We start from the raw sequence: 26,100 nt of genomic DNA, 5'->3' as shown, positions 1-26,100 counted from the left end.
GGGGTATTCTACAGATTCAGAGAGTATTTGGAACATCTTGAGAGTCTCCATGTGCCACTTAGACACTCAGAAGAACATCCATTTATTCCACTATATTATCTGCACATGTCCTCATGTTTATATAGCTTCCTAATAAGTCAGTGGACTTCTAAGTATTGACATAGAAATATATATATATCTATAATTCAAGGGTAAATTATAGCCTTTGTTTTCAAATTGCTTGGGCATAACATCATAAATATTGTTTATAGCATTATTTCTTTGAAAGTCGTCTCATCAGCTTCTGTCTGTTCTTACTGTCGCTTATTCAAGTCTAACCTTTCCTTGAAATCTCATTTTAAAATAATGTTTATATTAATGCCCTATTAATAGGCTGTCATTTAAAATAAGTTTAAATTATTAAGAAGTAAGACCAAGCTTAAACTATTGTTCTGAATAATGTTTCATTTATTGCATTCCTTGTGGCTATTTAAGTTAAAAGATGTATAGTTAGAGGGTAAATTGCAAATACAGTAGTCTGTTTTATCATTATGATGAAAACCATACCAAAATTTTCAATATAAATTAAACTTTCCCTGGGACTTTTGACTTCTGATGCAAAGGTTGCTTTTATAGATGTTTCTTCAAAGCTTTATAATACACTAAATGGGTGTGACATTTAAATGATATATTGTCACTGCACCATCATCATTTTCTTTAAGGACTCAGAAACTAGACGCAGACTCTTCAGTACGCTAAGGAAACTGCTCAACATGCAGAGGTTTGAGTCACATGATTCTTATTAATTTTAATGGGAGTTACATGGATAAATCTGTGTGCTGAAATTCATGAGAAGTTAATGTCAATAGAATTTACTGTTCCCAACTTTGCTCTCTGAACCTTTGTGCCAGGGTACCTGCACCTCTGTAAAGGTCCTGGGGGGAAGGAGAGGACAGAGCAGTATAAAGTGATTAAAGCAAAGGCATTCAGAGTTTTAAAAGTCTATGGTATGTGTTCAAAGGTAGGAAAATAGTAATCAGTATTGAATGCAAGAAAAGGTATTTTTGAAAATATACTCCCTAAAAATCTCCTTTGAAAGCATAATCTCCTTAATCAGTGTGTTTTGCACAATACATATTTTTTTTTAAATCCTGTAAGAAATATATATTGATATTGAAGTCAGACACTTCAGTGAAGTGTATAAAATGGATGCTCATTTATACAACATACAACACAAAAATACTCAGAGGTTGCACTTAGAGTTTAACTTACATGTATAAATATAGTGGCTGGATTTCTAAGTTTCAAACTGGGACAGATTCAAGCTGAACCCATTTGGTATGCCTAAAAATGTGTGAGGGAAGGAAAAAAAAAGACAAAGAAAAGCTTAGGAATGTAATTAGGACATATGAAAAGAAACAGTCAAGTGCTAGCTTTGGGTTCAGTCCATGCCACCATTACTTCTACAGAAATCAGTGGTACTACATTGGGTATAAATAAAAGCAGCATATAGTACAAAAAAAAGATAATTTTTTTTGTTTTTAACCTTAATCAGATCTTAACTTATTGACATCTAATACACTTTGAGAGTTGTTCAGCACTGCCAAATGTACCATCCAAGTGCACTTCTTTGGCAGGATTGTATGCAGCTTGTATTTATTAGATAGGCAGCTATTTGAGTTGATTAGCTACAAACATTTCATGAAAAAGAAATAATTGCTCATTCACTATAAATACATGTAGTTTTCTTCACCACTTGCTGACTCAGCTTCTCTTGTGGTCTGAAGTATGAAGTCATATGGGTTTTTCATATTCTTGTTTTAATTTGTAACATTGGGAGGAATAAAGGCAGCAGTCATTTATAGCTTGCCCTTGTTCTGTTGCACTGCTCCTGAGGACAGAGGCTAGAGAATCCCTCTGCTGTCTAGCAGAATGAAGAGTCACCAGTAGACTCTGTTCTGGAGAGTTAGGAAAGGAGGAAACAGCAATGATACCCAACACACTGACTACACACTGCTGGCAAACAGCTTAAGGACTGCTGCCAACTTTTACGAGTAAACCTGCACCCAGATCAGGATTTAGCAGACTGGGGAGTGGACTGGCTTCTTGACTATCTCTCCCCAAGCAACCTATGGAAACTGAGCTCATCAGAGCTTTTTCCTGATTTTTTAATCCAGCAGAACTGAATGTGAACTTGTAGAGAGCTCTTTGAATGCTGAGCATCTCCAAGAAGCAGAAATTACAACTGACATAACTTTTTACTGGAGCAGTTAAGAGATCATGGTCCTGATTTTCATACTGACATTGGGACCGTAACAGTTTTACTGGTTTCTTTTTCAGCTCACTAATATTCCCAGGTAGTGTTCTGATCTGGGATATAGTTAGAACACAGTCATGGCCTGGAAGTAATGAGAAGGAAATAGAGAATAACTTGGCCCCCATCACCTAGCTAATGAGTCCATCCTTCCAACAACCTTTCTCTTTACAGGGGGAAGTTTAGTTTTATTACTGCCCCTTTTGCTTCTTCAGGATATATACTTGGAAGGGTTCCTACTTCAACTCTTCTGGCTGCCCTCCATGCTTCTTAAAAATAATAATTACAGACCTTGTTCTCCTCTTGATAGACTCTGAATACCACTTGAGTGTGAATAACCTGATACACACATTGCTTTCTTTAAGATCCTATCTGATTTTTCACACAACAGCCTATAGTAACACTACTTCATATGAAAGGCTATTGAAAACAACTGGCAGAGACCTGGAGAGGCAAGAGCTATGCACTCGGAGAAAATGCCAGTTACGTAGATTTAGAGGGATGGGCATTGTCACAGTACCATCCACAGTGAAAGAATTATTGCAATTCACATTTGAAGAGAGAACATACTCAGCAGTAGAGTTACACATGTAATAGATTGCATCAGACATGTAGGAGAAAACCAGACATATCACACTCTGGAGCCATCTAATGCCATGTGAAAAATGTGGCTTGGTATAAAGTTTGTCCTTGCTGTGCACCAAAACACAATTACTTAGAAAGCTATCCTCATTTCTGTACTTTCAGAGAATTCCTTTCAGGTAAATATTTAATAGTATGGACTTTGCTGTAATTATCAGATTAAAATGTGCAGAATCTGCTGAAGAGGATTTCATGGAGTAAGATCAAATAATAGCAAATGTCAATGCATGTCACCCAGGCACATACTAATTTGGGATCTGTTGAAGGAAAGGCATATGTAGGGGACTAAACAAGGTACCCTTGATATTTAACAATACAGTTGCTGTCAGCAGGATGCCTGCAAGATAATAGAAGTAACCCTTCACCCAAAATAAGATTTTGCGAGTAGTGAGATCTCTGAAAACGTGTGTATATATATTTGGTTATAAAGTCTTGGGAGATGATGTATAACTTGTAGCAAACACACAGAAGAAACTTAGGGATAAAAAGAAGTCAAAGGTACAAACAGCTGAGTACCAGCAAAAAAAGACAGGTACGAAAATTAAAAAGAACCGTGAGGAGGACATTACAAGAGAGAAGAGGGTTTAATTTCTGTTGATGTGCCACAGAATGATCTGAGCAAGCATGGCTGGATTTTTAAAAGTCCAGTTTTTATGAATGACTCAAAACAGCTCTTCTATAGTGAGGTAGGACATCTTAGCACAAGCTTTATCTGCCAGTAACTCCTCTCACTTTCACAGCCTAGTGGAAACTGCTCCATCTCTCCTCTCCAGTGACACACAGCAACAACTGGTGAATGTTTATGCACAGGCAGTCAGATACTGTAACTAGGATTGTTAAATGGAAAAACTTAGCTTATATACCAGATGATATGGTATCCAGCTACTGCACAAGCAAGTCATTAGCACTGTATTTTAACAAAATGAGATTGTAATTAGGTGCCTTTGATTCTAAAGGCAGAATGAGTTGCACATTTCTGGCTGCTGTTCCCAAAGCGTGACATCAGAGTAATCAGCCATAGACTGTCATTCTCTGCTCACCCCACATTTTTACTCCATTAGTAACTCGCAGCTAGTCCCTGGGCAAGACAAGATTCTCAGTCATCAGTGAGCAATAAATATCTCTGCCAAGGTTGATAAGATTTCTCAGACACGTATAATACTTTTTGTTTCATTCCTGTTTTTCAATTTCACAAGCTGTCTCTGTGTTAAAGTTGGGTCTGGATCGCTGTTGACTTGCGGCTGCTTTGCCTCAGTAGGAATTAACAGTGTTCCTTTGTGCTAGCTGTCTTGAATGGAATAGGACCGTCAGAATAGCTTTCTTTCACTCCACAATGTGGGAAGACTGTCCAGAATACCCCGTGAACCCCAATTCCCACCTGTTGCAGTGACCCTATGGGTCACTGATTGCAGACAAATCAAGTAACTTGCTTCCCTACGCTGGGCTGTGGCCAGCACAGCCTGGCTGTCGGACTGGGAAATCCTACAGTCCTGTAGTTTAGTTTAAAGGTACCTGTAACTCTTTCTCTTGGGATCTGAGCATAGACTTGTTAGCCCATTGACTTCAGCAAGAACACTGTGCTTCAAATAATTACAGAATTGGGTCCAGAATCTGGAACTACACATCTCAAAATGGAGATTAATGACTACATTCAAGAGTTATTCCCCAAAATACGTGGTATTACCATAGGACGTCGCAAATGATGTGTGAAATGAGACACCTTTGCCGATTGGCAGTGCACAAAGAGGATAAAGAGAATGACATGTAATTATTACTGTGCTATTAGCTGTGATATTCAACTTATACAAAGACAGAAAAGTCCAATAAATATAAAAGCCTTAGATTTGTTTTAAAAATCTGCTTGGAAACTTCTTTTTAACAAACTTCACCAGAACTTTCTTCTGGAAGGGAGAAGGGTCCAAAAAAAGAAAAGGAGACATTTTAAATTAGTCTCCTCTCAAAGCTCATCCCCTTCTTTCCCTTTACTTGGAAAAACTCAAACACCTTTCAAGCACATTACCAAACTCCCTTAAATATTGGGGGGTGGGAAGGACTAGCTATGACATTAGTAAAATTTTGAGAGGACTGTGGATGTATCTTTATCTGCCAACATAACAAATGCAATGCTGTCTCTTTTGCAGACAGAAATGAATGCAAGGTATGCCTGCCAAAGCACAGATTAATAATTAGTTAGGAATCTTTTTCCAAATTTATGAATTTTATGTTTTGTGGCAAATTATAGGACATACATTACCCAATCTGAGAGATAAACTGTTAGCAAAATGTGTTAAAAACAACTGAAGAAAGTGCATGCTCCAGTGTCTGGCATCAGTTTTGTAAGCTTCCCAAAGGCAATTTCAATAAATTCAGAAAGCCCCTACACATATTAAGGTAGATATGTCAGGCAAACCAGAATCCCTCCAGTTCTGAAACATGAACAGTATTATTTAGATATGAAGTGTTTTGAAAAGGTGAAATGAAGTTACATGTGCAGAGAAAATTGAAGAATATTAATCCTGGGAGTTTTGTTTGCTACATGGTCAACCAATTCTTTCCACCTGTCTATGGGGTGCTTATATTCTGTTGATCTAATTGATAAATGCAGAATGAAATTTTGTAATACTGCATGATATCTTTATTAAGAAAAATATCTACTACATAGCGTCAGTGTTCAGCAGATCATAAAAAGATACCTTAAAAAGAAAATTATTACTGAATTGTTTCTAATGGTACCCAGCAGGGATCAGCACTAGGCCCAATGCTATTCAGTATTCCCAGCAGTGATCTGGAGGTGTATATAAAAATTACCATGTTAAGGACCTGAGGATGACGGAAAGATTACTTGAGTAGTACATAATGATGAGATCAAGGAAGAGAGCTCTTGACAAGCTAGACCCACTGAAAAAATTAATATTAGGAGAGATGAATGCAAAGTTATACATCAATACAAAGGAATTTCACCCCAAAAAATGGGGTACAGTGCCTTTGAATGCCTTGACTCTGCAAGGATTTATGGGCCATAGTGGACCAGCAACTCAACATGAGCTCCCACTGTGAAGCTGCATGAACAGAGCTAATGTAATCCTTGAATCCTGATGCAATTGTTGGAATAATTCCCATAGATCTGCTGTCCATATTTTAATGGGTGGTGGAAAAAAATGGAGAGTTCACAAAATTACATTCAAAATTAATTTGAAAGCAGGAGAAAATTATTTGCTGTGAAAGTATAAACTCAGTCCATTTCATTATCAAAAAGGAGGGTTGAGGGTGAATTGATTAAAGTTTACAGATCATGGGAGAAAACACTCATGTGCAAAGACTCTTTATCCTGAAGGGACAATAACATAACAACCACCCCACCCGCTCCACAACACTCCCCAAAAGGGAAAAAAAAATCTGGAAGCTGAGGACCGACAAATCAGAAACAAAACCGTTTTATAATACTGAAAATAAATGTTGAAATAAATTGCCCAAAACCTGATGAATTCTTCCTATTGGTGCGTCTTCAGATCATGATATAAGTTAGAATTTCACCAAATATTAGCTGTTCTTTAGTTAAATAATAATTTTATTGGACTTGACACCCAATAAATCAAATAGATAAAATTTAAGGGTCTTCAACATACCAGCAAACTAGCTGATGTTCAATTTCAGAAATCCAAAACAGAATAGAAAAAAGGAAGAAATAAAATAGAGAGAAAATAGAATGATCTATTCAAAATTACATTGTCTGAAGGTCTGAGGCCTGACTTGGGGCTTTTGTTATAATTCTAAGTGAGGATGTCTGACTCTAGACCATATGCTCTACTGTGGTATGTATTGCATAACTATGGAAAATGTCTTAATGTAGGTATTTTTCATTCGCATAAAATTGTCTGTAAGAATTTATATCCCAGCTGGTATGATGTTATACAGAAACAATATCATGTGTTGTTCTGCAAGTTGTGCATATGTTTGGTTTCTGAGGCCAAAAATCAGGATGTGGTTTGAAGAAAAGTGGGAGGAGTCAACTAGTAAAAGTGTTATACCATATGACAACCTCAAAAAAAAAAAGCGTATCAGTTGGGAAAATATATAGCAGAAGCAGAGACTGCCTTTACTGCAATAACTAGTGATCTGCTGTGCACATGTGCACATTCACATACCACTGGAGTTTTAAGAGAATAGCATTGCAACCTGTTGTTTGCATAGGCTAAACGTCCGTAACGATACAGCAAAACCACTTTTTTGTGATGTAATCTGATACGCTGTGCCAGTATAAATCACTCTGAGTTTCAGTATATGAGGCAAACTAAATTATTAAGAATACAAAATGGCTTCCATGCCTAGGACAGGAGACAGAATGGTCATGTCACACTGTACAGAGGTCCACTTGTAGGCTTGCTGTTGATTTAGGAGAGGCTCCTGAGTAATTATCTGCTAGAGGGTAACGGTCTGTAGGTCACCTTAGTGGATTTTAAAGATATCAGAATGTTAAGACTCATGACCTGGAAAGTGTCCAACTTGTAAACGGTTTAACATACCTCTTCCTCAGGTGAGTCATACGTCTGCTTAAAGTCTGAAAATATTTTACTGCCAGACCTAATACGACCAAGTGGAAACATATTTTTTGATCCCTAAGTTAACATACTAGGTCTCCTAAAGTATTTAACTTGGGTTAGAGATTCACAGTGGAGTGAAAGTAAACAGCTTCAGTCTTGGTAAGTACATATAATACAGGAATTCAAAAAAATAATAAAATGTAAATAGTTTCAAAAGCAGTCTTATGTACATCTACTCTTGATATATAAGCCAGTTGAAATAGTAAAAAAAATAGGTTTCTTAGGGAAATCACAGCATTTGTAGCTGTTTGTTTCCTACATTAATTTATTAAAGTGTGTTGAAATTTTCAGGTTCTGTATGAACATGTTTAGTCACACTAATTTCCCTAGTATGTTCAAGTTTTCAGTAGTTATTTAATTCTATGTTTTCTGACTGCATGATTAATGTAAGTAAATAAGTAATCACCAGATGGAATGAAATTCTGCTTCCTGAACTTACGTAAGTACTGCAATTAAAGTAACTCAAAATAGCAACATGAATAAACCATACATAAATTAGCCATTTTCACAATTAAAACATAAGCCCAAAAGATGCCCCTATATGTTTAAGCCACTCCAGATTTAAAGACAGATAATAAATGAAAGGCTATTCTCAAGGGTTAATCTCTATTTTAATCTTTAATTTACCAACAATCCTTTGTATGATATAATAATGATGGATTCTTATTTTTCAGTAGGGCCTGATACCTTTGGTGGCATCTGGTGAGCATGTGTCAGTGATATGACTGGCATTTCATACACCTGTGCTTCAGCTGTGAGCTGGTGCCTACCACTGTCAAAGCAGCAGGTAAGAGACAGCTTTGTCACTTCATTGATAATCTGAAAAGCAAAATGTTGCATTCCCAATTTTGATGTTCTGATATACCATTTTGCATCTGTATTTGGTTAGTTAGTTTTCTTTCCCACACAAAATACTGGAAGTTTCAAACAAGAATGAAATTTTTTTTAATGTCTCTAGCCTTTTGAACTTGGACCTGTGTTCAAGGCCAGAGCACACTTCAAGGCTGGTTGTCAGACCATAAAGCCACACTCAGGGTCAAGCCTAGGACATAGTTTAGGATATGCAAGAGAAGAAATCTCAGGTGCACACAGTCCCCTTGCATAGGTCTGCAGTGACAACCAGCCATTCACCTTTCTGGCAATACATCACACATCCTAGGAGAGCCCTGAGGTTGCCTGTTGCCAGGACAGATGGGTTGAGCAATCCAGGCTGTTGGCAGGCCTAACAGCTCAGTCTTGAGCAGAGCTAAAGAATGGCAACACAGGGCGGGGGTCAGGAGACACACCACCCTGAGCACACTCCACGCCTATCGTCAGAGTAGACACCATCAGTACTGCCAGTATAATCTTTGGAGAAACTGCTTGTTATATTTTACTTTTATATAGGTTTTCTACGAGTTCCACTAATTTCCTTTCATGTAGCATGAAATATGTACAGCCATATGGCGACAGTTCTGTCACCAAAATTCTCTACAGGAGATTCACAACAATCCAAGTCTTTTTTTGTCTTGTTCTTTCATGAAATACTAATGAAATCAGCCTGCTTGTTTAATGGGAAAAGCCATGGCATTTGCATATTACTTTTCATACCATGGTATGACCTAATCTGAATTGGTCTTAAGGTAAGGGGTCTTCCTTACTTACAAGGCGGTTCCTGACTAACCGCCTTGAGCTGTTAGTCAAAGATGTCCCTGAAAGTTTAGTAACTGAAATATGAAACATGCCCATTCTAATGCTAGGTATGTTTTTGTGAGGACGACAGAACGCCTAAAAGGCTTTCTTATTCACAGCAACCCACCCTTCTATCAGTGTCCAGAGACCTGCATATTCCAGAGATGGTACCAAAAGACAGTCCATTAAGCAGGTAAAAACAACAAAAAAAAAGAAAAAGAAAAACACCTCACAAAAACTTAATGAATCAACTCTTACAGGATGTGTAGCCCAAACTGTCTTTTATCTCAAAAGCATGAGGTCCAACAGGCAATTTTTAATTACACTAAGAAGCACTTCTTTGTTGCACTGTGAAGCAACTAAAGATTGCACAACATTAGGTAGAAGTGGGTATTATCATCTTCTATTTACACATAGGGCAACTAAGACAGATAAAATGCCCTACACACTTCTGCAATAACAGCAAAGAACAGTGCCTGGAATTATTCCTTCAATCTGCTCTAAACACTGTGTCAGACAACTGGTTTTTTTCCCTGCCTGAAGATTTTCTTCCCTACGAACCCCCTTTTTTTTTTATTTCCAATTATTTTTTTAAGAAAAATAATCAAATTCTTTAGAAGTTTGGTTTTATGTTATCCTTATTGTTTCTGAGATCCTCTTGCAGTTTGGAAAATAAATACCTTTCCAGGCTGCATTTATTCATTTCTGTGAATAACCTTGACTCCTTAGTGCTTGCTCCGTGTATGGAAAAAAAAAGTCATTATTTGTGCTCCCCCTTAACATCTACATTCACACATCTTGGTACACAACACTCTTACTGATGACAGTCCATTTCTGGAAATCGTACTAATTGTCACTAAATTCAAGGATCTGATTCAGGAAAACATGTCTAAAACAGTAAAAAAAAAAAAGAAGTGCAACATTAAAACAAGTAGCTAAACATTTGCCTAAATTCATAACCAAAAGAATATAAGAAATACTGAGCTGGAAGTGTGATAAAACAGTAAAGGAGTAGTCATCGCATGAATCAATAATTTTCCTTACAAAATAAACTCTGAAATCCTAACCAATTAAAAGACATTCTTCTTCAGATTATAGCAGTCTTAAGAAGGGTCAGAGATTTGTCTTGCAATCATTCATTGTAAGCAATGACAGAAACAGCCTATCTTCCATGTTCCTCTGGTAGGACAAAAATCAGATGATACAATAAAAAAGAAACTAAACAAAATTAAAATAATACGACTTTTTCTGCCCCAAACTAAGTCCCATTTCTTTATAGAGCTTTTGGAAACCTTAATGGTTTAAAGCAGTGGGTAACAAAGAATGACCTCTGAACAGCAGGTTCTGGGATTTAGGCATGTAAATATTTTTTTCTCTTCAAACTTGAAAATGAAGGCTACAGTTTGCTCTGCCACGACTCATGGGGCTTTGCCTGATGACACAGATGTAGAAGCTTTGAATAAAATGGAAATGTCAGTTGCCAGAAACATAACCGTGAGCAAATCCTGGTAAGCAAGGTCTGTCATCCTGTCGCAGGTCACCAGCTCCCTTCTGTACCTTGCTTAATGGCGAGGGCTGCTTCAGCGCTGCTGTTACTGTGCCGAATCTTGAGCTGGCAATATGACTTGTAAGGTTTGTTCACGTGATTACAGGCAAAAGAAGCTTTAAAGTACACAGCCTGTTAAATTCCAGTAAATAAGCTACTGCATATTTTAGAAGGAGCTTCTTACCGCACGGTTCACAATTAGTATGCCCATTTCAGCATTAGAAAGGTACCTAGGAAAAGAAAATGTGTGTATAAGTACAAAAAATATCAGAATAGAGCACTTAGACTGAATAATTAATACCATTTTATGTTATGCAACCATATATTTTAATCATCAAAGATGAATAAGGCTACAAATTCATGTTTATTGACAAGGATGCATTTCTTAAGTCACCATTTAAAATTGATTTTTATGGCCAGTCTTAATAACCAAGAGGCAAAAACATGTTGCACTGCATGGACATGCTGAAGATACAAGTTAAATGATCTAGACTACTCTCTAACTCCCTAGGCAAAAATGCAACAGAACTGTTATTGAGGAAGAACAAAGAGAGAACTGTCCTATTCTCTCTGTATATCTACCATCTTTAAATATGAGTAAAAGTGTAAGTTAGTCTAAAAAAACAAAGTTAAGAAATTTGCCATGCTCACAGCACACTATGATTTTGCATTATGAGTTTATATAACTAATGATCATCACAAGTCTGCTCCATCATGCTGATTTCAGTGGAAGTACTATCAGAAAACATTTTTTATACCAAAAAGTAACATTTTCTCTCCTCATCGTTACCACTGAGGACAATTCCTTCTGCTTCACATGGTTCTACTTCCTCTCAATTTTCTTCATGTTCTTACACAATTAATCACACTATTGAAAAATATTTTAATCCAAATAATCCAGCTCCCCTTCAAGAACTGTTTTATTGAAAACAGTGTGCTTAATAGCTTAAGCAGAAATGCAGGCCAAACCAATTTTCTGTCTTGAGGCGTGTAATAGTTACACGCAACAATGAGCTTCATATACCTTCCTATTCTATTGCAGTTGCACCACAAAGTTTACTTAAAATTTAAAACAAAGAAGTTGTATCATGATTCTGCAGCAAGTACACTATCTTCTTGTATTTCTGCATTGACTTGGGGGAGTGCTTCATATTCTTATAGCTTAACTATGTTTTCTGACCATAACTGTCCTAGCTGCAAAGGAAGAAGTTTCAGTCTGTTCTATCTAAATGTCACACCTCAGATGGAAGTCGCTGCTCCTTCAGAGCTGCCAGTGAACTGCTCATATAGTCACTCTCTAACCCAACTCAAGCAGGGTGAACCCGACTAATTTAAATAGTAACTCAGCAAAGAGGCTAGGAATTGCACTCATGAGCAGCTCAGGGAATATAAATTCTGGTAGGAAGAAAAGTGGCCAGAAGCTTAGGGCAAGATGAAAATTGTAATTTTTAGCTACCACAGATACAGTTGGAAGAAAACATACTAGCAAGGATCAAATTAAACACGGTTATAATTTGCTTTCATAGGACTGTTTCACAAATAGATGATTTTATATTTGAAAAGTGACTAACATCACTAAAGTGATGCCCAACTACTAATAAGAACTTTACAGGGTGATTTAATCCAGTGTAAAGTGACTTGAGATCAGAATATGCCTCAGGATTATTTCCACAGTGGTTATTTGAAAAGAACACCAAAAAAAATCCACTAAAAAGTCCATTCTTTAAACATTCCCAAAAGAATTTCTGACTGTGAAAGATGAATAATTTTAAGCAATAATAACTAAACTTCTGTGAAACAAAAGAGAAACTCCTATTTTATGGTTTTTGTACCTGCGCTGGGTAGACTCCAGTTCATAATTGAAAGATTTATTTATTCAGAATTGAGTATGTAAAACTCTTAAGAGCAGTGTGAAAATACGTCACAGACCTTAACTTTCTCCTTTTTTGTTTCCATCACTCACTGTAAAAATAACCCATGGTGATCTGTTTATTCCCAAATGGACTGACCAGGAAGAAATAACTTTACAGTGAATCCACTTTCTCTTTTTCTTTATTTTCTCCCTAAGTTATCCTGCATATTGCTCCCTATTTGGACCAGGCACACTTTTATTTAATACCCTCTCTACTTTATTCCCATCTGTCAACAAAAAATGCACATCGCAGTCACACACCAAGGCACAAGTCACAAAACTCACAGAAAAAGTAAAAGAAATGATATTTATATGTCATTTCGATAGTCTGGGGAGAAAAAGTGTCCCAGTCCCTCTTTCTAAAAATAATGCTTCATACAGGTGTCATCTCTGTATTTCACTGGAGTTATCAAAAGAAAGAAAGTTGTCATTTATGGAAGTTGCTTCCTGCTATTGGTATAAAATGATCTGCTTTAAATCACAGTTCAGTTCGTCCATACCTTTCTTCCATGGAAATCACTCTTACATGTAGGGAAATGGGAAAAAACAGCTACATTAACCCACCGTCAACCTACCTGATCTACACAAATAGCACACAAATTCTCTTCTGGTCACCTACTCCTATCAAAAATGGATTGAAAGTATTTACTACTTCCTAGAAAAATACAATGAAAAAGAACAAAACCAGCTACTCCTGCCACCCATAGCAATGATGAGCTGATAAATAACCTCACCATATTTTCTTGTCAGGCATATCTAATAGAGATGAAGAAGTCTCTAATTAGGGCATTAATTCCACACTGCACTGCAGTTGCAGTGCAACCTCCCTTTCACTGACAGGTGCAATACGTGGGTGCAAATTTCTTGGCATCAGCAATCTACTCTTTTGCGTTTACATTGCTAAGCAACATCATTACTTTGATTGACTTATGTACAGTAGTACACTTTCACCTCTTAGGTACAGAAGGAAAAGATTGATTCTGATTTCAGTGCCACAGTTTTACACAGATGTAGTTCCAATTAATTAAGTGCACTTACTCCTAATTTACAGTCATGGAAGAAAAATAATTTTCTTGATTACCCTCCTATTTAGAAAGCTCTAACTCTTCTGAATAGAATAAAGTTACGCCAGTCTAAAACTCGCATGACAGTTAGGGGCATAGTTACATGTATTTTTCCCCAAGAAAATGGCAGCTGTCCTCAAAGTGTAATGCGAGTTAACTAGGAAAAGGTGATTGACTGATGCTGAGGTTAATTGCTTGTTGGCATGCTAGAAAGCCTATGCTAACAAGTGCTCCTTATAACTAACAAGTGCCAATTATTTCCTTATATTCTAGTACATATTATATTATGCTAGGCACCATCCAAACATCCAGAAAGATCCAGGCTTCCCTGCCCTGATCTGATGAGTTAATGATTTAAGAAAACTATGCTAGCTACTGATGAAAATGGCTCAGTGCATGTTGTGTTTATCATAGATGAGCAACTCTTCATATAATAACACAGAAAGCCTTGGGTAAACTTATCAGTGCACTGAACGTATATTCATAATGAAAGTATAAATAGTTGTCTGGTCATAAACTTTGTTTTCCCTGTTGCCAACCAAAAGCTTACACTAACAGATAGTGCTTATTATGTTATATCCTGGAAGCCAGTGAAATCTTTAAAAGTGCTGATATTTAATCGTGTTTCCACATCCGTGTGAGAAAAAAAACATTTTCTATATATAATTGGTGACCAAGTGTACCTACTAGCCTGACAAAATTTCCCACCTAATAGGTAGATTATTATGTAAAATATTGCCTAATATTTGTGTAATGCATTCACCTGGCTTGAAAATATGCTGACAGAACTAGAATGCATAGCATCATCCATTGTTAAATTGATATTAAATTCATAATTTTGTTCCTGAAGCATCAGTAAATACCGATTTTAATTGCATTAATAAAATGTGAATTATGAAAGTGGAATTGTACTGACTAATACAGATTTTCACTATGATAATAATGATTTAAAATAAGATTAAAAAGTAACAGCTCCTAAAGAAAGAGGAAGTTAATGTACCGAAAATAATAGTGTAAAGCCAGCCTGCTCCCCCACCCTTGACAAGTCTTCTACCTTGTATCAGTTGGAATAAAACAAGCAAAGTTGACCTCAGTAGGGAACCTACCAGTCTTTCAGGGTTTTTGTGCAAGAAATCTTACACTGCTTGGTAAAACCGCATGCCTTACCTGTTACTCCTTGTCTAATTTCAAAATAAACATGTATAATGGCATCACGACATAGTATCAAAATTGAAAGCCTTGGAAATGCAGTAATTGTGAAAGCTGGGAATTGTAACACCCTCTTTCCCTTTTCTAACCGTGAAGACACAGAACGTGTCGAATATGTTGGTAGTCTATTGAAAAAGGTAGAAAGTGCCTAAGCTACAGGTTGATCTCTCCTAGTCCTGCAGTGCAGAGAGCACTTCAGCATACCGCTACCCCAAGAACTCATAATAATGCAACAAAACTTCTCTAACCATACAGCTTGTTCAGTAGGCACAGGCATTCAGAACAGGGTTGGGTGAGATGACCACAAAAATGAAAAGATTTAAGAAAATCTAAAAATGTTAAAATCGTATCTGCAAATATAACATCAGTATTCCTAGTGTGTTTTAAAATAGATATGTACATTTCTGTACCCATCAAACACTTAATAAAAGATAGCTCCTCTAGGCAATTTGCAAACTATAGTTTCATCTAGATATATGTCAGTGTAAATCAGGAACCTTCAGTTCTCAGTTTTTCTAAACAAGTATGCCATAATCTTTCCTAGCCCTCTTTCCGTCAGACCTTCATAAATCTACCACATTGCTCTGTCTCCTCAGAATGCAGTCAAATTCACAAATATTTTAAAGGTATAGTGAAATACACATATAGCAAGTCTATCATCCTAGTAGGAGTTAGTAATTTCCTTCACCTGCAGTATATATTTCATTTTAACACATCTTTAATAGACACCAACTAATCATGTTTAAAGGCTACCTCTTTATTATTGCCCTTTATCCATAAACTGCTCTTTTCGCTGACCTTAATATATAAGGTGAAGATAGGCAATCGTTCCATATAAATGCTTACATATATGATTTTGATTTTGGGATATGTAAGGTAGAATGAGTCTGGCTGGACATAGCTAATATTTTCTTAATTTTCAAGTGCCATTGCTGAATACATTTTTTTTGTTCTAAACCGTCTAATAGTCTCAGAAATACCAATGACCCTAAAATTCAATGCCTTCATTTTTTTCTATATCCTATATTTTGTTAAAGAATAAAAACATAATTACATTTATAATTTCAGATCTTTTAAGAGTAAAGTACATTACGAAATTTATAATACAAAAATTCCCTTTTCCTGGAATTACAGTTTTGTATTTATTGAATGCGTTCACAGGCTCCCTTAGGATGTGAAATGTATGGAAATATATGTGCATTACTAAAGAAAGAACTAAATTTATTCTCTCCCCACATCATGCTCCTCTTTGCAGTAGAGGTTTTTAATTCAACACAGAGCTAGAATGAGATGGAGCCAATTTCCTGGTCTATATGTGTGACAAATGCTAAAAGTGGCACAAGATTAACAAATTAGTTGATGTATATATCTTTAAAGATTTTTTTACTATGTCCCAAATCAAAATGCATGCTTTATTTGAAATGAAGATTTCTTTAGAGCTAAGTATTAAACAGGAATCTTATATATTCCTGTAATTTTAAGATAGAATGATGGCACGTATGGCAACTAAAGAATTGCAGCCAGAAAAAAGGTATAAGAAGGCTTTTATGGCACATCATTCTAATAATAACTTTTGATGTTATACATTGTATATTTAGTGATTAAAACTGATATTTTAATTAGAAATTTGCTGTGGAAAGTTGATTATTTCAGTACACAGGTATTTCTTTTACACATGAATGTTGGCAATGTATTAACTACCAAATTATGAAATTCTTTCTTGTTAAGCCACGTGTCAGATAGAAGCTTTTTTTAAAGTGAGTATGGAGAGATCTACAGTATAGACATGTGTGTCATTATAGAAAGGTTCCTTTATGATGGTTTGAAATAAAAAGTATGGAACTTGACCTTTTTAGCTGACATAGTAATCACCTACTTGATGTAATCCAGATATCTAACACCAAACAATAAAAACATCTGTGACAACAAAACCACGTAAAGCTTGTGGAATTATTTAATTTTTAAGAAAACGATAGCAATATTTAATAATCAGATAAGCCTGGATTGGTTCTTCTTACACAAAAACTTTTGCGCTTTGCAAATGCTAGTTTTAAAGGGCTATTAACTTAGATGTGAAAGCTTTTTAAGCTCTGATGCGTATGTTTTGGAGTTACCTCATTCATTCTGCTTTTAGGACCTTGTCATAGTCCACCTGTTTTGCTTTTGCTTAAATTACATCAAAATAGTAGCTTTCTTTAGAGAAAAAAAAAAATCCTACATTTCTACTGACTGTATCCAAACATGATAATATGCTGAAAATTCAAGAGGAGCCATATTCAGGTTGCATGTCTCAGTCACCCAATCTCCCTTTCACATATCTGTTCATGTTGACAGACTATGTCATAATACATCAACAGAAAGATCGGCATAGAAGAACAAAAATTCAGCACCTGACAGCAAGAGGAAAACTGATTTCTACTATTAAATTAGCAAAAATATACCAATACTTCACTACCAATAAGGACACCACGGCTAAAAGCATTCACCATATTATAATTCTGAATGAGCATTGGGAATTTTTTGTTCCAATAATCTTTAAACACAAAAAAGGGGGGAAGAGGGTGGACTCAAGGATGTCTACATTTTTACAAGTAAAGAATTTATGTCTGCCAACATATGCCGTTCTGTTTCGGTTTAGTTAATATTTTAAATATCAGTTCTAAATATTCACTTAACTAGAGAGCACTGAACACTGTTTTTGCAGTATTCATTTCTGACAGAGGCTCTTTCTTATGAGGTCAAGGAGACGTGGAAAATGCTCTGTATCAGTAGAGTGCATCAGCTTCTTTATATCTGAGAATTTCTACTCATGTAAAAAGTATTCCGACTCTCTCATTGCTAGATATAATTTTAATATACTATATTGAGCAGTGGTGTTTCACCAGCAATTTAACAATACCTGGAATAAATAATGTCTTTTGCAGCCTGGGGCAACATCTGCCACGTATGCATTAATTCTGCCCCTGTTTGAATACTCTACAACATATGCACTTCTCTTTTGTCTGTTATCCTAGAGTTGTGTTATTCCCAAATATTGACATCATCTACTTTTATCAGCACTAACTGCTCTGAAGCTTCCTAGTCTCATGCTCAGCTCTATTTCTTTCTATTGATTATCTTCCTCACTCCAGCAGGTAGCTAGCCAGCGAGGCTGTCCTGAGAAATAGCTTCCAATGACTTTATACGCACAATTTACACGGAATTGTTTAAAGAAGATATTAGCCTCAATACAAATCAGTGAACCTCATTTAGTCAATACTGCACAATTCAGCTGTTGGCACCCTGTCACATGTTAGTCTTTAAAGTCAACTACCATACCCAATCTGCACATTAGCCATAGTATTTAGTTTCATATTAAAATGAGGCTAGTTTTTCACTTTTCTTTTTGAAATCTATTCAATATACTTTTTACATCACCTCATTGAACCATATGATAGTAATATAATTTTAAGTATAAAAACCTGAGATTAAATGCTTGATTTTGACAGTGTCCTTAAATATAATAAATTCAAAAGGAAATACTGTTAAGTTAAAATGGAGTGTTTTTCATTAAGTCCAATCAAATGGTAGACAACAAAGGATCTTTTATTTGAGAATATGAAGTGAAAATGAAAACCAGAAAACCTTTACTAAGAAAAGGTCTAGCTAAATTATGTTGGAAGGAGGTCTCCAGATTGAACCTGGGTGTTTCTTTTGCTAAAAATGAATTAAACTAAGATGCACTATTGGAGAATAGCTTACAAAGGAGGAAAACCTAGTGCTTTATAAAGATGAAAACAGGGCCTAAATACACTTAAGTTAGAATAAAAACTACAAAGGAAGATCAAATATTAAAAAAAAAAAAACCAACCCTTACTGTAGCACCTAAACTATTCTTTTATCATCAGGACAAGGAAATTGGGGGAATTATTTTCCCCCTTTTGCATTCCACAGCAGGGCTCTAAAACCCTAGTTGGACATTTATATGAAAATAATCTTTTCCTTTTAGCCTACCAAAATATGATCTAAACTATGATTTAGACTACATCTAAAAGATAGAAGAAAAACAAAGTATATGTGCTTATCCCTGAATCTATTACTTGAGAAATAAGAGAGCTCTTCTGTTGTTTTCAGTCTGTATTAGACTCACATGTTCTGGTGTATTTAGCATATCCGTGATGTTTATACTACAATTTCCATATGCATCCTTCGCATAAAAATAGGTGTTGTTCCTAATTTTTGGAAGAAAAATACTAGGTTTTGCTGTATTTGGCAAAGAAATATTTACACTTTTCCTGTAATGCGTTGTTGTTTTAAAGCAAGAACACATAGACACCCTGCAAGGATTCATGTATATTATCTTTTGCAGGAGGCAAAAAAAGAGTATAAAGCCAAAAAAAAAAAAAAAAAAAAAGACAACAATACAAAAATCCCTGCTTTATAATACGTGATCGATATGTTAGAAAATGCAAAAGGAAAATTGCAGAATCCTTCTTAAGTCCTGATGCGTAGTTGTCTGGACTTACCAATACACATCTAAATGCTTTTGAGAGAAGGTAAAAATTATGTAACTGGTTAGCCACTGGGAATACGGATATCAGGCAATAGGCTTTATTTGAAATGTTGGTGATTTGAATATAAAAATAGAAGCATTTTTCATGACCTCTGCTCCGTGCTCTTTTCCCTTTAAAGCCCAATGAGTGGTAGCTGAGGTTCTGAACCCCAGGTAAGAGAGATGCTGAAAGACGACCAGTCTAGCCTTCTTAATACATCTTTGTATGCACACACACACACACTCTCTCTCTCTCACTCACTCACATACACACATTTATCGCAACCTGACGCTCGTAGAAGAGCCTTTTTCTTTCTCTAAGCTTCCACAAGGAACATTTCAGAAACCAAAGAGAAAAAAAAGGCAGTGAGGACAGAAATAACTGCATATTCAGGCAGCAAAAAAGCCAGGTGTGGTATGGGAATCCCTAGCGTCTGCCGCTCTGTGTTTGCTGTTGAAGGATTTGAGGGCTATTTTCCATGGGTCTAAACATATTTAGGATAAGTGCACTTGGACAGAAAAATCTTCCAGATACTGTTTGGTCTATTTACTTGGGTAGATCTGCTTATTTAAAATAAAAGTTATGCTGTCCTTCAGCTGTCTTCAGCTGCTCTCTTCTGTGCATGTACCTACCCATTAACTGTTATTCTCTTCCAATTACATAAGTAATTACTAAAGTAGATACATTTTTTTTTTACTTATTTATGATAGAAATTACATCTTGGGAAATCTTACAAAATGTTTATATGCATTCAGTACTTAAATAAGTTATAACAGTTTTACTGTGACATTTCCTGTGAAAAGACCGTATGAACTGATAGTATGTTAGTACTTACTTCAGTCATGTCTTATAAGGATTGATAGAATTGTAGTTGGAAATATAGTTAATTTGAAGTTTGTTTCTAAAAATCCTAGTCTTTTAAAGTTAACTCTGTGTTACACACTAATATGTAATATATATTCTGGATAAACAAGTGTAGTGATGTAGTAAATAAGCACACAATGAGCAGTATGGCATTTTTGGGAAGATATAGCATGTACAGTAAAACAGCATATGCATTCTAAAAGTTTACAAAGTCAGGCTGATGTAGCTGTTTCCTTAAGGAACTAAAAATATCTTAAATGATTTTTACCTGTGACTGCTTTCATTGTGATGGGGAAAAAGAAAACCACAAAATTTCTTACCATTGCTCATCCTTTTATGTTCATTCTTAGAGATACATGGGTTTACTATGTGCTTAAGTTACCTGATCACCTTTTCCATACTGTCTTAAAATGGTAACTGGGTTTGAAAAAAAGAACGTGAGGAAGTAGATTAGTATTATTTAATATTTAGGAGAAAGGACAACTTTTCTGCTTGAAACTTGAAAGTATCTGTAGCCCAAACAAATGTATTCTTTTGTTTCTTTAATGCAGATATTTTTACTTTCAGATCTCAGGATTTCTTTAAAATAGGTCCTTACTACACACAAAGGTGCACATGAATAATTTACAGCCAAGTTTCCTTAGCTATTTATGTTGAGAATATGCTATTAAAAATACCTAAAGGGAAAAAAAGATTAATTAAATAACATTGTCTTCCCCCCAAAAGCATCATTATTAAAATATGATTGTGTTATTTTTCAGTAGACATTGTTAGTTTCTCTGCTTGATTAGCTTTTGATTAATTCTCATAAATTTAAATTCAGACATACTTAGCCCCTTTGATTTTTAGACAGATGTCAGTCAGCATTAGTGTATCAATTTTTCATCAGAAAATAGAGATGCATGTTAAAACCACTTTTACAAACACGGAGTCTCTACATGGGACTGTATTATCAAATGCTAATTATATCCTTAAGATAAGCATTAAGTAGGAAAAAAACAAACAAACAAACAAACTGTTTACAGAGCATGTGAATCTCAACTGGACATAAAGCTGCCTACTTTGCTTCCTGCTTTCCTTCTTTGGTCTCACAGTTGTTTATGCAATATGTGGAAATATTATAAAACTGTTAAAGTTGATTTAATTAAAAATATTCTCCTTCCATTACTAGCTTGGGATAAATATGTCAGCTTAACTATCCAGGAACCAGTGGTTGTGTAGCAATTCAAGTTGTATAGTATTAAAAGCATGTATGCAGCATGCTTTTTGTGTGTCTATGACAGAGTTCATTTGCATGTTTGTGTGTACATCATTTCATCACCAGTGAGTGAGTGAGTGAGTGAAAGCGGGTGCGGCTGTGGCGGGTGGAGTGCGTGTACACGTATGTAGCCTGTCTGAGGGTGGAAAGGAAGAGCATTGCCTTTTGGAAGAGCCCTACTTGACCAACGTCCTGCCATCCAGTTTGAGAGAGGAGGATGGGAAGGGGCACTACAAGGGACACTGCAAGAAAGGTCCGATATGCAGCCCACTGAAGTCACTTGTAGTTAGCAAGTGTGTTTTAAAGGGAAGTTTTAGACATACACTGCTTAAAGTCCTTTGAGCCTTATTAAAGGAATCACAGCCCCACAAATCAGGCTTACTAATAAGACTACCTTTTGGGGTTTAAAGTTAAGTGGCAAACCAGACGCACCATTTCACTGGAATTCTAAAGATAATTCTAAAATGATGCTCAGCTGGTGTAATATGTTATTTTGTGTTGACAAGATGAAGTGGAATTTGAATTTTAAAAAGGGGAAAAGATTCTGAAGAGTTTTGAGGGAGGCCTATTTAGCTTCCACCTAATTTAAAAATTAGTCTTGGCTGTCTTCTCACTCCATCACTCCTTGAATCAAAATTCCAAATCAGAATCTATTATTTTCTTACCCATGTTAAGCAGCGTTAAGTAGAGTGAAAGGCTTTTATTTACACTGAGGAACCAATCCTACAGTTTTCACACAGGAAAAGCACCCTTTGGAGTCAATAGCAATTTACACAATTTATCATGGTACATACAAAGCTTAAAGGCTGTAAACCACAATGTAAATTCAATATTTACCATATTTCTACAAAAAAAAAAACAAACCCACTTTCATTTTTCAACATTACCGAACACCTTTTCTTATATTCGATTTCACTGCTTTTTGGAAACACATCAGAATGGAGAACAACCTGCAGTGTCAGTGCTTCCTCTCTCCCTCTTTCTCCCTCTACCTCTCGCCTATGCCATTTTGATTTTAAAATTGCTGGAGCCTATTTAGTTTATAAATAACCTTAAACTGCTGAACTGTTGGCTAGTTTATTTGAACAGGAGACGATGTTATTGAAACAAATCTAGTTAACAAGGCAATTAGCTTTTGTGATGTTCCTCAGAAGGCTGGAAACCAACAGTTCATCACTGCACTATACAAATAGCAGCATGTAACATTAAGGCTGTGCTTAAGAGCGGTTCTATCAAAACTGACTGCTCGCATTACCAGCAAAGGTTGTGTTTTTAAAAAGTATCCAAGGGCCACCTAAAACTGATTAATTCACTGGAAGTGGAAGAATGAAAATATTTTCCAATTGTAAGCCACTGTAAAAACGTAGGCTACTGCTGGTGTTGAAAAGATGGGCTGAAACCAAGAAAATCCTTTTTCTGGCTCCTACAAAAGGCTTTGGGCCTAATTATTTTTAAGTATAATCCAGCCAACATCTTCTCATGCTTAGCTGCACTGAGTGACACTATTTGTGATGCCCAGTCTGCTGAAACTGAGCAGGTTGCTGTCAGTTTAAAAATGACTATAATAAAAGTGACCATGAAGATGGATCTTGTGATTTTGCGTTTCTAATCAGTCATCTGTGAAGAACACTTTTGCTTTGATTCAGCAGACTGGTGACAGCCATGATTGATAGTGCATGAGGATGAAAAAAGGTTATTAACTGTCTTCCTATTAAACTCAATGTATTACCCCTCTAGGTGCATCTCATACTTTAACTTAAAGTACTTACTCAGGTAAGGTCAAGAATGAACTCCATAAACACAGTATCCATCCTGTTGTAGATGAACCAGGAACTCTAATGCTAAATTTTGAAAGTTCAGCATTAAGCCATATCTGAATCCTGCTACCTTAATTACTGTGCCAAAAACCAAAAACTGAGCAGACCTCGTATGCATCTAAATACATGGCTACACACAAATACTTCTGTGTGAAAAGGGGACAGGTCAATTGTTCCTGCGTGTTTGTGCATACACGCTCACACACATATGTTTTGCTTATTACTATAGTCCCCCAAATAAAAGTTTGAATAATGTTATGTTAGCAGAAGAAATGTGGAACAGGGATACGAAGCGTCTGTGGAGCTGAAGTATAAATCTTACACAGAAAACAGCGTTTTACCTGCTAGTAGTTAACTTCATTATTAACTGGATCAGGTGTGATTTAATAATTTTTGAAGGCTTCCTGTTAAAAGAAAATCCAGATCTTTTAGAATAAATGTAAAAATATCTATTTGTTCTCTTACAGCATGTTTTAGTTTTTATTTCCTTCTTTGTACTGACGATTATCTTATCAATCAAAACTCACAACCATCTACGGAAAAAGAAGGGAAAGTGGCACATATATTCAGTTTTAAAATAGTTATTTGGTGCTTCTAATTTCTAAGGATGTCTCTGTGAAGAGATAATTTTAAAGGATTTTAAGGGCAAAAGAGTGGAATACGTTTCCTGTGTTCATTTTTATTACTGACACCAGAAATTAACTGAAAGGGGAAAGTTGCCCACATTGTGTATGCAGGTTAGCATCTTTTCAGATTCTCAAGTTTATTTGGGGAGTAAACATTAAAAAATCATGTGATCACCTTTTTACAATTAGGTGTTTTACCAACACTTCCTCATAGTCAACAGCATTTTAGATTTTTAAATTGATTTTACCTTTATGAATATGTTTCAGGTGCTCTTTGAATTTGTTTATGCATATGTTACATTACAGTCATTTTCTGTTAAAAATAAGTAGACCAAAAGATCAAAAATCCTATGACTCTAACTACAGTGTGCACACTGTCGGCTGAAGGAATGTACGTACACGCTTGTTTAAAATAAGCCCTTTCCACATCATATACAAGATCTCCCCCAAAGTACATGTATTCCATGTTTGTCTTTCAGAGTATTAAAACATACTTTTGAATTTAGTTTTATAATATTCCTTCATTTCCTCTTTTAAATTATATAAAAAATATTTCTGCACTCATTAAAATCATTTCAGGGGGAAGCAAGAATATTATTCCAAGCTAGATCATTCTGGAGAAAGAAGGAAAAGTATACCTCTATCTTGGCTATTCTGTAATGTTCTGTAATGCATAAGGTCTGCAACATAAGTATATATTTTAATTTTTTCAAGGTGGTGTTGAATTTCAGTAGTCCCTTCTATTTTTAAACAATTTTTTAAAAAAGCATTCCTAGTGGGTTGAAAAGAATTCAGAGTAAATATAATCTACCTAATATGATGATGCTATCTCACCAGGAATGCTAAACAATTCTCTGTAAGATCTTTATTTCTGGAAAGTGTGTTCCTTTCAGGTGTGGACTTGGGAATAGGCACCAATTTTCCCTTCAGTAACATTTCTGCTTTATAATAAATTGCAATCCTGTTGTAGCCCCGTGTGGATTTACAACTGGCAGGCTTTCTCTCTGACAATTTGGGGTCACTGTGGATATAGGTGAGCAATAATTTCAGGGGTGATGGAGATATTGACAGAATTTAACAGTCTAAGTTCCTGGGCAAATATTTGGAAAATGTACACTCCTACACTGGGTTTTAGTTAATAAGACTCCTGGATGATATTGTTTGCCTTGTTTGTGGATTGTATTTTGTCTGAAACTATCTGAAATATTCATTTCCATTTGTGCCTGTGTCAGTACTGCGAAATGTTTAAAGTAAAAGCTATCATTCCTCCCTGAAGCACATTTAAGCAAAGCAGAAAGTTATAGGTATTAGAGGCTTAGGTCAAAAAACACATAGCATGCTTTTAGCAAACCAGAATTACGTGAGCTAGGTGACAACATTTGTTCTGGGCAGCCTTATAGGTGCCTGGAACAGGTAAAGCCATTTTATCAGACTTCACACCAAAAGGAGGTCCTGGCGGCAGCGAGAGTTTCTGACAATGGGCCAGATCTACGTTTACTCACTCAAGAAGGGGCTGGTGGGATCGGGCCCATTCTGTTCACTTCGTGTGTGCCACCTATAGAGAAAAAGTAAGTCTAAACATAACTCCAGCCATACGTAAAACAGCGAAAATGTTTCGGTCAATAAAGACGAAATTAATAAATTAGATGTCTTCCTCCAGCTTCTTAAAAAGAACTGTCACAAGAACAAAACACAAGAACCCAAATAAAGAAACAAAGGACAGGGTAGGGCCATTTAACCTGGAACAATCATTTCCTCAGGTTAAGGTTTATGTAAAACCCAGAGCAGGCCTGAAACGTCAACTCCAGTGGTACCCTTTGAAATGCTTTTTTATTCCAGCACTCACCACACACACAAAAAGCAAATCCTGCAATAAACTGCAGGCTAAGTGCATGTGGCCCAACTAGGACCATACAAAGGCGACACACATAGCATGTGTCACGGCCAGTAGCACATGAGTGACTTTGCCGGGGGGGCATCCCTCGTCTAGATCCCTCTCCGGACAGTCCGGGCACAATAAGGAAAAAGGCCGAAAAACAAGAAAGAAAGGGGAAAATATAAAAAG

The 26,100-nt window shown here is 36.0% G+C and overlaps 1 long non-coding RNA gene across 2 annotated transcripts in view; it reads right to left on the bottom strand.

Moving 5' to 3' along the window:
• Window positions 1-5,202: 5,202 nt before the first annotated feature.
• LOC135311892 (uncharacterized) overlaps window positions 5,203-26,100 on the bottom strand; it is a 31,949-nt gene continuing 11,051 nt past the window's right edge. For both annotated transcript variants that reach the window (XR_010371436.1, XR_010371437.1), the window contains exons 2-4: window positions 25,538-25,590; window positions 23,751-23,813; window positions 5,203-10,983 (exon numbers count right to left, since the gene is read on the bottom strand). This is a non-coding gene — a long non-coding RNA (uncharacterized LOC135311892). The remainder of the gene's footprint in view (window positions 10,984-23,750; window positions 23,814-25,537; window positions 25,591-26,100) is intronic.

This window comes from Phalacrocorax carbo, chromosome 2 (assembly GCF_963921805.1).
Source record: "Phalacrocorax carbo chromosome 2, bPhaCar2.1, whole genome shotgun sequence".
In the NCBI taxonomy this organism is placed as follows: Eukaryota; Metazoa; Chordata; class Aves; order Suliformes; family Phalacrocoracidae; genus Phalacrocorax; species Phalacrocorax carbo.
The sequence above is the reverse complement of the archived record's forward strand: the minus strand, read 5'-3'. Positions and strand labels throughout refer to the sequence as shown.